A 12,379-nucleotide genomic window follows, 5' to 3' on the forward strand; every position below is an offset into this window, starting at 1 on the left:
ACCATGAGAGACAATGGACTCTGAAAAACAAACTGAGGGTTCTAGGGGGAGGGGGGTGGGAGGATGGGTTAGCCTGGTGATGGGTATTAAGGAAGGCACGTACTGCATGGAGCACTGGGTGTTATACACAAACAATAAATCATGGAACACTACATCAAAAACTAATGATGTAATGTATGGTGATTAACATAACATAATAAGAAAAATGATAAAAAAAAAAGAACTATCATCAAAGGGTGACCTCAGCAGAGAACTACTTAAAAAATCAAGTAGATGGAATGACCTATTTTTGGACAATAGTCAGCTTCTTTCTTCAGTCATTTCTGTCATCATCCAGTGGGTTCATGAACAAAAGGATCCAGTGGCAGGGAAGGAATTCATGCATGTGCTCACATCATGGACTTTATTTACTAAGGCCACCTTGGCTACAGCCTTTGCTGAGTGTTCAATCTGCCAGGAGCTGAGATAACATTGAGTCGCTTATATATCACCATTTATTAGAATGATTAGCTAGCTACCCGGTGGCAGGTTGATTACATTGGAAAGTTTCCATCATAAAAGGGAAGTGGCTTTTTTTTCTCCTACTGGAATAGCCACCTATTCTAAATAAAGATTTATCCTACCTTCATTCATTGATTCTACCAAAACCAACATCTTGGGCTTAACAGAACTCCTTATCCACTATCCAGTATCGTAGGATTACATACAACATTGCTTCTGACCAAGGAATTTACTTCACAGCCAAAGAAGCGTAGCAAAGGGCCCATTTTCATAAAATTCACTGATCTTATCCTACTCCCCACCATTCTGAAGCAACTTGTTTGATAGAACGGTGGAATAGCCTTTTTGGAGACTCATTTATTGCATCACTAGATGGTGATACCTTATAGCGTTAGAGTATCTCCAGAAGGCTATATATTTTCTGAGTTTGCATTCAATGTATGGTATTGGCACCACTCACTGTTACCCCTAGGAACCCACCAGCATATTTTTGAAGGGCCCACTAGCATAATTTTTGCTTCATGTTCCCTTGATCTTATGCTCTGGTGGCCTAGAGGTCTTGGAGCCAGAGGGAGGAATGCTGTCATCAGGACACACAACAGTGATCCATTTAGATGGAGGTAGAAGCCGACTCCCCACTGAGCAGGAAGTCTGATACAGGGCTGGATCCCAGGACCCTGAGATCATGACCTGAGCCAAAAGCAGATGCTTAACAGACTGAGCCACTCAGGCGTCCCTGGAACATCTGGTATATGAAATGTCATTGAGAATGATGATCCCAAAAGTTAATTCTACTTAAAATTTCACTTTTTTAAATGAACTGAGGTCCCATCCATTAACATTATTTAAATGAGGCAATGGAGTTTTGATTGGCTATCATCACTTTCAATCATGGTTTCCAAGAAAAGTTATTTAAAGGTCCACAATTCTTCATCCTTTGAAACAAATGCCCCATGGAAATTTGGACCCACCTTCCCAAAGTAGGGAGGAAAGTACAAAGCAGAGGGTAGAAACCTTTAGAATATTTGCAGATTGTGGTTAAGTAGGAGATAGAGAATGTGTAGAAACTCCATTTTGACTGGTCTCTATTTTATTATTATAAAAATGTTGCTTCACTGCTTATTTTAAAACAGTGTTTCCTAAGTATGGTTTTAAACCAACAGCATTAACATTGCTAAATCAGAAACACTACTGATGGAGCCTATCAATAGGTTTTCACAAGTTCTCCACATGATCTTGATGCCCACTATAGTTTAAGAACCACCCTTGTAAAAGAACAACATGAATGTCTATACCAGAGATATTTTGACATATACTGAATACACATACTCGATAAGATTTTGCTATAGCTTGTCTCCAACGCAGACATTGAGAAATACTGTTCTAGTGTTGACTGGCGTTTGTCTTAACCTAATTCTGTTGTTTCTTTGAATACAATCTAAGATAATTTTCTTAGCAATCTTCTGAACAGTAAAAAGTATTGTAAACTGATGAGAAAAGTGTATATATACTATATTATTTATATTTAAAGAGATGGAAGTATGACTTATTTTATTTTAAACATTTTATTCAAGATAATTAATGTATAGTATTATATTAGTTTCAGGTGCACAGTACAGTGATTCTACAATAGTATAAGTACTATACAAGGTCAAATGTGATCTAAGAAGAATAAATAAACTAACATGCTTCAAGTGAGTATGCATTCCTATCCTCTTTGTGGTAATCTGGAAATGCATCAAGGTAGTAGTTAACATTTAAACTGATAGACCTTGAAGAAAAGACATCATTTCAATTACAAAATAAGATGGACAGTTGTGGGGTGGGATGGAGGATTTTATTCTCTTTGGAGAGACCCATACAGGCAAAAGGTTGAACTGAGAGAGTGAGATGTGTCTAGAAGGCTTTCAGTAACTGTGTGTATGGGTGTGTATGGGTTTAACACAAGGTCCATTAGAAGAATTAGGGGGAAAGGACTTTAACGTTAAACCAAGGTTTATTTAAAAAAAATTCAATTAACTCCAGGGTGAACAAATGCAGGGTGAAGAAGATACTTATTGATATATGGATATAGATATAAGTGTAGATCTAAGTAGATCTATATCACATAATCTGGACTTACACACAAGCAAAAAATTTATGCATATGTATATATAGAGAGATCTACATAAATATACCATATATAATACTACCTGACCTAGTAGCAAAGACAATCTATTAAATGTTATTGAAAAGAGATATCATTTAATCAGAGCTAAATTTACAAAGTTCAGGAAGTAAGAGAGATTCAGCAAGAAGGTAAGGATAAGTAATTAGAGTTTGCAAATCCCGGAAGTGGGTAGTTATGGGGATAACAGCCTCAGTGGTATCGGTGGGATTGTGTATGGAATCAGTGGTAGAGAGAAAGGGTAGGTGTGGATTGAAGTTGGATCACTCATTACACTTTGCAAATGGAGTGTGAGGAAAACTAACATTTATGGACTTTGAGGCACAAAACATTCTAACTCTCTGTATGCATTCACTGTGACATTATATCATCTTAACATTATTTGGACTTCGGTAACATGCATTTAAAGCCCCTCATTGTCACCAGCACATTCCAATAAACTACATATTATTGATTTCTTAATCTTTCTAGCTTAATTTTTTTTTTTTTACTTCTAGGAAATTTGAAACCATTCTTTCCTATTCAGTCACTTTTGTCTATGTCCACCCCAACTTAAATCCTCAGTTGAATCTGTTAGCTTTCTTTATTAGTGAAGTTGTCTAGATTGCCCAACAACATACAAACACAGCTAGAAAGGGCCTATAGAAGGCATCATAGAAAGTGAGAGGCAACTTGCCTCTAACTTCCTTTAAGAAGCACACTAAGTTAAGAGCATCTCTTTCGCTTGACGCTTTCTTCATTGTCTTAAAACCCTTGTCATTTTCTTCCCTCATTGCTCCCATTTCTTTTTATTTCTCTGTGATATCAGAGTTGAATCCACAAAAGAGGTAAAATTCTCCATGCCCCAAATAAAGTAGAAAGAGAAACCTTTTGATGGCTGGCAGAATTCCTGGGATTTGCCTCTGTTCACTCAAACACAAATCTGCCTCCACTATCCAGTTAAATGTAACATGGATTTTGGCTATACAGCTGTTTATGTATTAAAGACATCACAATCAAGTTCTGTTCAGAGGCACTGTGCTACTTTAGTACTTAATGCATTTATAAAGTCACACCAAAGAACAGACAATCCTGTGAGATATTTTCATTTTTGTTTTCTGCTTTAATTATTTAAGTATGATATGAATAGTTGCTTAAAATTCCTTGTGTGATTTGAATAATATGCACAAATATTTTAAGGAGATATTAGGTTCTCCCACCTTAAGTCATTAAAAGACTAGGACAATTATAATTGTAAAAAAAAAAATTAAATACTACTCAACTCATAGTAACATTAGTTGGCACAATTTTGTCTTTTTAATGGAAGGAGAATAGATACTAGTATGAAATCTAAGCATTTCTCTTTAACATTTTTCTCAGTGAATCTATGACTTTCTTATTTCTCAGGCTGTAGATCATTGGATTTAAGAGAGGAATTATTATGGTGTAAAATAGAGAGTCCATCATATCTTGATCATCTGCCTATGTAGATCCAGGGCGCACATACATGAAGAGAAGGATAAGAGATGGTCTCCACAGGTGGAGAAGGCTTTCCTTATGCCTTGCAGAGACTTCTTTTTTAAGATTATAAAAAGAATTAATGTGTAAGAGATAAGAACAATCAGAATGGTGAGCATCTGAATTGACCCAGAAAAAATAAATACTATGAGAATATTAAGAGACGGATCAGTACAAGAAATTTTAAATAATGGCATGATGTCACCGTAAAAGTGATGTATTATGTTACTATTACAGAAGGTTGTTAATCTGAATAAAAAGCCTATATGAATTATGGCATGAAAAAGGCCACCTACAAATGATGAAATCAACAGCTGCATGGAGAGTCTGTAAGTCATAATTCTTCGATAAAGTAAAGGCTTGCATACAGCCACATACCGATCATATGCCATTGTTGCCAGGAGAAAACATTCTGTGGTGGCACCGACGTAAAGGAAAAAAATTGTATCATGCATTCAGAGAGAGAGATCATCTTATTCTTGGCAAAGAAGTTGACCAACATCTTGGGGGATACTGTAGATGACATCCAAGCATCCACAAATGCCAGACTCCCAAGAAATAAATACATGGGAATGTGAAGGTGAGGATCATTGCAGATGAGAACAATCAGACTGAGGTTTCCCACAATGGTGATGAGATATATAACCAAGAACACCAGGAATGAGGGAATTTGCCACTCTCGTTGATATGTGAGTCCCGTGAGAACAAACTCTTCCAGCTCTGTTGTATTTTTAGTTTCCATATTCTTAATAGATGGCTTCTGAAATTAAATGTGGTATATTTAAAAAGAACATTCATTAAAGATTTATAAAAGACAATTCAGTGAGGGTAACTGAAATAAAATCATACAGTGGGCTGTAATTTTATTTATTCTAACAAGGCAACTATTTGTGGGAATTGTTATACTGGAAAAATACAACTATTTAAGTTCATACTATGTGCAGAATAAGCAGATTTGGAAGACAAGAAAAACATTCTGAACATGAGCAAATTTATGGGGTAACCATTGAATGAGGTAGGCAAATTCTGTGTGTAAGACATTGATGCAGCAACAAAAGTAAAGATGTTAGAAGGGCCTGGATTGTACAGTGAGTCAATGCCCTGTGAAACATCTTCAAATTTATCCTTCAAACAATAGGTTGGGACTGAAAATTTTAAGAAAGGAAGTGGCATCCTAAGATATTTATTAAATTAAATGTTTGGTTGTAGAAAATAGGCTGAAGAGAGAGGAAACTAGAGTAAAGGACACCAATCAGGAAGTTGTTATTATTGTCCAGTGATTCCCAAGCCAAAATATGCATCAAAATTATCTAGGAGAGTTCTTGTACAAAATATAGATTCTGAGATATTACAATAGAAATTGATTTGGTAGGTCATGAATTGGTTGTAATAATATGCATTTTATAAATGTTGCCAGTTGATTAAACAGCATATGAAGTTCTTAGACTATGTGTGATATGACATGGGGAGTAATGAGGAGGACAAAGAGGTAGCTCAAAGTCAACCAGAATGTACAGTCACTAGGACTCAGTGACATATTAGATGTGAAGGGAGGTGGTCAGTGAAGGAAAAAGAAGACACTTTGTGCCTGGGTAGATGGTCATCAAAAATTGAGACTGAGGACTCAGGTGTGGTAGCCAGTTTTTGCAAGGAACATTCTGGGAACATCTGGGTGAGATATATTCAGCAGTATGGTTTTATAAGAGCTTAATAGAAATGATGACTGGGAGCCATTAGGGTGACTAAAAACATAGTTATATATGATTCATCATTGAAGAGTGTGCATAAGGTAAAAAGAAGGAGGACATAGAAAGAAACTCAAAGAAGTTTTATTAAAGAGATTAGAAAATGGGTATACATGATGTATTTGTTGGATAATATCTGATCCTATGTTCTGCTACATGAGTCCTGGTGGCAGAAAAAGCTGTCATCTGGTCTAGAGGCCAAAAGTTATAGATGTTGACATTCCCATCCCCTAGCACCTAGAATGAGGGGACTTGATGTAGGTTTGCCAGTCAAACTCACCTACACTGGATTTGGAATATGGAGAGAAGGACACAAAGGGTCAGGGGGAAAAAAAGAGAGTTTTGATTACAAAATCAACCAAGGGAAAAGTAGAAAATGTATCCTACACCCACAACAATGGCATTATCAGTTGAGCTGTTACATTCTGCATCCAGGAGCAAGGACAGAAGCTCTTATCAAGCTATATATACTAGGGACATGATTTTGGCTGTTTGACAGGCTGTCTTTCTGGCATTGTGTTCCTGCCCATTTTTCCAGTGGATTTCTCCAATCCCCTAGCATTTCTATATTAAAGCCAATTCCCACTCACTTAACCCATCTCCTCTTGCAACCAAGAGCTCTGGATTAGACAAAACAAGACAAGGAAAGACTAGTAAGGACACTGAGCAGAGTGATCAAAGAAACATGAAGGAATAGGAAAGGTGAGTGTTCCAGAATTAAAGAGAGAAAAACACTCAAGAAGGACAAAGTGAAGTACAGTGCCAAAAGTGAAAAGTGCTCTGGTGGAATAAGGAGTGATCAGCGATCATTAAGTGTGGAATTAAGAGATTCATAGTTGTGGGAAACAGAACGCCACAACGACCACTTGGTGCATGTTCATTCAGTCTCCGAGATCTCTGAGAAAACTCGAGATTGCAGGGTTAAAAATAACCCGAAAGGATCAGAGTGAAATGCCCTTGGGATGTGTGTGGTCTGTTCTAAAGTACACAGCAGAAGATGTTTTGTAGATAGGAAGCCAGCTGTAAACAGCACACTGTGCATTCCCTTCTTTGTTCTCTTATCCTGTGTTAAGGTCCGAGTACAATGGTGTTTACAATTAATTGATCACAGCCAGTTACAGATTTCTTTACTCCTTCTCCACTCCCACTGCTTCACTTAACTAACCCTGTGTACATGGAAGAATGTGCCTTACTAAGCCCCTGCTGTAAATCATTATAGACCTATATCATCGTAGAAGGTATATTAGATTATGGAAAATAAACCTCAGCACCTCAGGCTGTTTGCTCGGGGTCCCCTGTGCCTCGCTATACTGTCGTCTTTTTCTCAGTTCCTTCGCCGCCCAGGTCCCCGACTCTCTGAGGTCAACAAGTGGTGCCCTAACAGGAACCTGAAGCCCCCATCGAGGAGTGATCGGCCAGCGATAGGAACCCTACAGAAGGTGGTAAGTAGGAAAGTTTATTATAGGGTTATGGGGCAATCAAATTCGAAAACATCAAGTTTTGCTGCATTAATACATCATTTTCTTAAAGAATATGGAGCTAAAGTTACTAAGCAGTGCATAGAAAAATGTTTGGAAACAGTAGTTGAATATAATCCTTGGTTTCCGGAAGAAGGCTCCTTAGATGAGGAGACTTGGATCTGAGTGAAAAATAATGTCTTGAGGGCTATGAGACAGGGTGAAATGATTCCCCTTGATTTCTGGTCCATTTGGGCTTTAGTACGAGTGGTTATCAATACTATGGAAACTGGGATAAGTTATCCCCGGCTGAGGTTGCTAAAGAAACTACCAACTCTTTACATACATATGAATTAGACGATGAGACTTTAGAAAAGGCTAAGACTGAAAGTAAAAAAATTTCTTCGGCTTTACAGTCCCGGCCGTCACTCACGGCCCCTCCGGTTTTAATGGAGGACCCCACCGAAGATGATCAACCTCCCTCCACAGTAGATTTATTCCCTCTCAAAAGGTCCTCTTTAGCTCTCTCACCTCTCGAAAAGGAACTCCGACGGCAAGGGGCTAATGATCTATTTATGGCTTTCCCCATAGACTGAACACAAGCTGCTGGTCCCGTCTATGAGGGATTAGATTTAAATGCTTTAAGGGAACTAAAGAAGGCTTGCCACTTGTATGGACCCACAGCCCCTTACACTATAGAGATTTTGAAAGCTTGGGCAAATTCTGGGGAGTGGATCCATCATGACTGGCATATAGTTGCACGGACTTGCCTTAAGCCACAGGATTTATTGCAATGGAAAATGTGGTTATCGGACTCCCCTTATATGAAAGCCCAGGCGAATCGGGCTAACCCAGCCATGCACCATATTTCTTTTGAAATGCTCACTGGCTCTGGCCCCTTTTCAGATGTTCGAGAGCAGTTGGTCAACACTCCACCTGCAGCCACAGCGCAGGAATCTGAAATCGCCCTCGCAGCTTGGGGAAAGCTAACCCCTTCAGGAGAAGTGGGGCAAAGTTACATAAAAATTGTGTAAGGCCCTACAGAAGAATATACTGATTTCATTTCTCAGCTCGAAATGGCTATTGACTGCCAAGTCAATAATAAACCTGCCAAAGGGCACTTGCTAAGACAGCTTGCTTTTGAAAATGCTAATGAGGACTGCCAAGTGGCCATCCGGCCACACGGGGAAACAGGAGGCATTCTCGATTATCTTCGTCTATGTAGAAATATTGGCACTTTTACACATCAAGCTCGGATAGCCTCCCTTCAACTCATGGCCCCTTCCAATAGAAAAATTGCAGGTGCTCAATTATTCAAGAGCAATTGCAGGCAGGACATACAGAGCCTTCCCAATCTCCTTGGAACTCTCCTGTTTTTGTTATCAGAAAGAAATCAGGTAAGTGGAGGCTCTTAATAGACCTTCAGAATGTTAATCCCATCATGGAGCCTCTGGGTGCCTTGCAGCCTGGGTTACCCACCCCCACATCCATTCCCAAACAATGGCCATTGATAATAATAGATCTTAAGGATTGTTTCTATACCATAGCCATTGACCCTGAGGATAAGGAGAAATTTGCCTTTTCTATTCCCAGCACTAACAGTAAGGAACCAATGAGACGATATCAATGGACAGTTTTGCCACAAGGCATGACTAATTCTACCATGCGTCAGTATTATGTTGGCCAGGTCCTCAGACCTGTACGAGATCATTATCCTCGATCCTATATCATTCATTATATGGATGATATTTTGCTGGCGTCACAAACTGAAACTGAATTACAAAATGTGTATCAGGCCACTTCCCAACATTTGACTTCCGCCGGTCTCATAATAGCCCCGGAGAAAATCCAAACAACTACTCGGGCTTCTTATCTAGGCACTGTGGTAGATAGAACCACAGTGAAACCTCAAACAATGCAAATTCGTAGGGATACCCTCCTTTCACTTAACGATTTTCAGAAACTTCTAGGAGACATTAACTGGATTCGCCCTCTCCTAGGGATTCCAACTTATAAATTACAAAATTTATTTAACTCAGGACGCATTCACACTATAAAATACACTGGCGCTCTGCCAGGCAAATAGTCTCTTCCTGTCCTATTTGTCGACCTCTACATTTAACTGAGCATCCAGCGGGCGTCAATCCCAGAGGCACAGCTCCTGATTGTATTTGGCAAACGGACGTTACTCATTTTCCCCCTTTCGGATGCCTCTGATATATTCATGTCACAATAAACACCTTTTCAGGATTTCTTCATGCTACTCCTTTGACGGGGGAAAAGGCTGGGCATGTCATTTCTCATTTGCTTGAATGTTTTGCTATTATGGGGTTACCTACTTGTATCAAGACAGACAATGGCCCAGCATATACTAGCAAAAAAGTACGAGAATTCCTTGCAGAATGGCAAATACAGCATATCACAGGTATTCCTTATAATCCTCAAGGACAGGCTGTAGTAGAAAGGGCGCATGCCACCATTAAAAAACAACTCCGTAAAACTATGTCTAAAAAGAAAGGGGGAATCTCCCCCTGAGACGTCATGGCACAAACCTTATTTATTTTAAATTTTTTAAATTTACCCCAAGGAGAATCATATACTAGAGCTGACAAACATTTCTCACCAGCCTCAATCTCAACTCAGGACGCACCCGTGTGGATAAAAAATGAGGAAAATAATTGGTTGCTCGGGAAATTAATTACCTGAGGCCCTGGTTATGCTTGTGTCATTCCAGATGGATCCAGTCGAGCAATTTGGATACCTCTTGGAAAGTCCGGCCCAGGACCGGCGATAAAGACAACAGAAGAGGTCTCTCAGCCGCTGCACGGATGGACTACCCAACCCCCTGTCCGAGAGATGGCAACACTCCTTGAAGAGACCTCGAAGACGAAAGATGCCCCTGATAACACTCCCAACCTGGGGGCAACTGAAGACCCTCACTCAGAGGGCGGAGCGAGTCCTGGAGATGACCAGATCTACCAAAACCCCTGAACATTTGTTCCTGGCTATGTTAGCGGTATATGTTGCCTTATATTTCTCATAGGATACAGTACTCTCAAAAAACGAGTGAATGCCCAAAATCTCCATCACAGAGTGCTTATGACAGCGACTGTTTTGAAAAAAGAAAGGGGGAGCTGTGGGAAACAGAACGCCACAACGACCACTGGTGCATGTTCGCTCAGGCTCCGAGATCGCTGAGAAAACTCGAGATTGCAGGGTTAAAAATAACCCGAAAGGATCAGAGTGAAATGCCCTTGGGATGTGTGTGGTCTGTTCTAAAGTACACAGCAGAAGATGTTTTGTAGATAGGAAGCCAGCTGTAAACAGCACACTGTGCATTCCCTTCTTTGTTCTCTTATCCTGTGTTAAGGTCCGAGTACAATGGTGTTTACAATTAATTGATCACAGCCAGTTACAGATTTCTTTACTCCTTCTCCACTCCCACTGCTTCACTTAACTAACCCTGTGTACATGGAAGAATGTGCCTTATACTAAGCCCCTGCTGTAAATCATTATAGACCTATATCATCGTAGAATGTATATTAGATTATGGAAAATAAACCTTGGCACCTCGGGCTGTTTGCTCGGGGTCCCCTGTGCCTCGCTATACTGTCGTCTCTTTTTCTCAGTTCCTTCGCCACCCCAGGTCCAGGACTCTCAGAGGTCGACACATAGTGGCTTTCATGAGAGCAGTTTCCATTTTCTGATAGAGTTGAGGTCAGAGAGTAATAAGTGAATGGGAAACAAGGGGCACTGCAGTGAGGAGAATGAAATAGGGTGCTCCAAGGAATGTGGGGAGCAGTGGGGATCATCTGCTGTCCACTGGGTATCCATAGTGTGTTCATAGATGGATAGGGATAGGAAAGGCCAGGCCCTGAAGAGAGATAGAGGAAGTATCAGAGAAAGGCTGAAGAGGAAATAAAGGGAAAAGCACAGAGATTGGGGGTAAATGTTTGTCTTAATTCTGGTTTTCATTAAAAGTTGTCAATACTGGGTATCATTTCTATTTCTTTCATTCCAAATTCCAACTTTATTTTTCTATGGAAAATGCGTATGAAATAGAAACTGTCATTTTAATTTTAGGCCAGAAATTTTGTATTGTTCACAAACATACGAGCACTGCTGAAAGTTCTTTCCATATTTAAAAGTTACTTTATCTTTGTTTTTACAGTAATTAGAACTGACTTTCTCTAACTATTCCCGTTTTACTTGAGAGCCCTTTCCTCTCCACCAGGTTTTTAGCAGAATAAAATCGAACAAAAGACTGGAACCTAATCCAGGCAATCTAAATAGCCAATGCCAATGATTGCAATTGGTAAATGTATATTTATTTGGAATGGGTTTCCCTCCATACAATCCCAAACTACTAAATAATTGAAAATTCAAGTTCAATCATTGAGCCTTTATTAAGTCAGAAAGTAGAAAGAACCCTGGAGGGATATTTTCTGCATTTTTCCTCCTATGTATATATATAAATTACTCAATGAAATTATTGTCAGAAGTGGGTGAAAGGATACACAGGTGAAGAGTTTAGTGATTTAACTTAAAAGCTTAATCAGAGAATGTGGTTAATTAAATGGAATGAACATTTTGAACAGAATCATCAGAAAGACTTCTTACATGGGAAACATTATGACCTAAATCCTTAAACCCATTTTTAAATTGTCTAACATTCTAGTTCACCAAGCTTATCCTATGGAGTCATTATAATTTTGCTATGATTGATGATTAAAGAGTGCAATTTAGTCTTCGAGCCATTTTGCTTACCCAGATTTTACTCACAATAGTAAAACATTATTAGATTATTCACTATTTGTTTTCTAGTTTGTTTCAAATTTTTATTTAAATTCTAGTTAGTTAATATATAGTATCATACGAGTTGTTTCCCATTTTCAACCTGCTATTTGGTCATGTTATAAACCAAATCAAAATTATTTATAAATGTAACAGTATTTTTAACTTTCTATAAAAAACAATGAGTATTACATAAATCAATCTCTTACCAATATCTC

At 38.9% G+C, this 12,379-nt stretch overlaps 1 long non-coding RNA gene and 1 pseudogene across 1 annotated transcript; one reads left to right on the forward strand and one right to left on the reverse strand.

The window, feature by feature from the left end:
• Positions 1 to 3,749: 3,749 nt before the first annotated feature.
• LOC102747948 (olfactory receptor 5H2-like) lies at positions 3,750 to 4,907 on the reverse strand (annotated as a pseudogene).
• A 1,355-nt stretch (positions 4,908 to 6,262) lies between these two features.
• Positions 6,263 to 10,974, forward strand: LOC115940718 (uncharacterized). The gene is made up of 2 exons (XR_004075448.2): positions 6,263 to 7,352; positions 10,102 to 10,974. It is a non-coding gene; the product is annotated as an uncharacterized LOC115940718 (long non-coding RNA).
• Positions 10,975 to 12,379: the final 1,405 nt, after the last annotated feature.

The sequence above is a fragment of the Leptonychotes weddellii genome, chromosome 1 (genome assembly GCF_054177405.1).
Source record: "Leptonychotes weddellii isolate Sample4059 chromosome 1, ASM5417740v2, whole genome shotgun sequence".
Classification (NCBI taxonomy): domain Eukaryota; kingdom Metazoa; phylum Chordata; class Mammalia; order Carnivora; family Phocidae; genus Leptonychotes; species Leptonychotes weddellii.